Below are 1,645 nucleotides of genomic sequence, written 5' to 3'. Positions count from 1 at the left end.
TTAAATTTTTTGTTAATAATAAATTTATTATGTATCTTTAGAACACATATTAATTAAACTCTAATAATTAATGTGTAACAGAATTTATATCACGCGATCTATACTAGATAGTGCAAAATATTTGCAACTGATGAGAGTAGGCAAAAGTGAGAAAAGCTTTAAAGTGTTGCAATCCATATGATAATGTATTAATGGAAAAAGGAGACAAGAAATAAATAGCAGCAGTAATATTGGTAAAGAGAAGCAAATCAATTTCTCATCTTCAAGGCACATAAGAAATTGTATATATTTTGCATGTAGCATTATAAAGCAGTCTTTAATCAATACCAAAAAAGAGGTTGCTTTAATTAAAAGCACGCAATAGTTTCTTCAATGCATCTACTGTGCATAATTTAATTTTCTCCTGAAGCTCAAATAACAATAATAATGTGTGTGATTTTTCAAAGAAAAGCTTCAAACTACTCTATGATTGATCGAACGAAGGAGGGAGGCCAAGCAATTATGACATCGTACATAGACAACTTTCTTAGTTTCTTATGAAATTAATTAGTTTTATTATCAAGTCCCTTGAGCTCGTGCATATATGATAATAAATTCTTTTGGTGCGATGTCGCATTATAGTTTTAATTATATGATGTCTTATGTTTTTGCTAAAATTCATTATTGTATTTAAGTGTAGGTGAACAATAGTATCGTTTGTCTCTCCTGTATCCATCTTGTTTTAAATGTATGTACCTATATACAACAGGAGCTGAATTAATGTGAGATATTGATATTAATTTAATAAAAGATGTAAAGTAAGAGTATAATAATCTTTGTCAATGAGTTATAACTCAAATGGCATAGATTCTCCATACTCAATTAAGAGGTTGCAGGTTCGAGTCTCCTATTTTCCAAATTTTAGTCAATGAGTAATAGCTCAAATGGCATAGTCTCCCCATACTCAATCAAGAGGTTGCGGATTCGAGTCTCATATCTTTGGTAAAAAAAAAAGAGTATAATAATCTTTTTTAATAAAATATTTTTATGGTGTTTTTAAACATGTATTTTTAAGATACATATTAATAAGGTTTTTTTAAGTCACTACTTAAATTAAAAAATATCCAAACACATTATTTTAATTATATGATCTTTTAAATTCTTTATAATGTTGTGTAAAACTTTTTATCATTATTAGCAAGTTAAAAAATTATTTCCTATGCAATATAATTTTTAAAACTTACTATTTTTAATTTTTTTAATACAAACTTTTTAAAAATATTTGATAAGGCACTTGTTAATTAACATAAATTTATTATTCTCATTCGTTGTAAGAATATTTGATTCTCTTTATATAATGACTTGTCACTAAATTAGTAAGATAGATTTTACCATGGTTCTGAAAATCGGACCGGACCGATCGGTTCAACCGAAAAAACCGGGAACCGGTTACTTGGCCGGTCTGGGTGACCTCCAAAACCGTGTGGCAAAAAACCGGTCGAACCGGCGGTTAACCGGCGAACCGGAAGAACCGACCGGTTTTATTACGGTTCAGTGGTTTCGAAATTTATAAGCCAAACGACGTCGTTTTGGCTATTTAAAAAAAAAAAAAAAAAAAAAAAAAAAAAAAAAAAAAAAAGAAAAAATTTTTTTTTTACGGTTTCTC

This window comes from Arachis ipaensis, chromosome B10 (assembly GCF_000816755.2).
Source record: "Arachis ipaensis cultivar K30076 chromosome B10, Araip1.1, whole genome shotgun sequence".
In the NCBI taxonomy this organism is placed as follows: domain Eukaryota; kingdom Viridiplantae; phylum Streptophyta; class Magnoliopsida; order Fabales; family Fabaceae; genus Arachis; species Arachis ipaensis.
The sequence above is the reverse complement of the archived record's forward strand: the minus strand, read 5'-3'. Positions refer to the sequence as shown.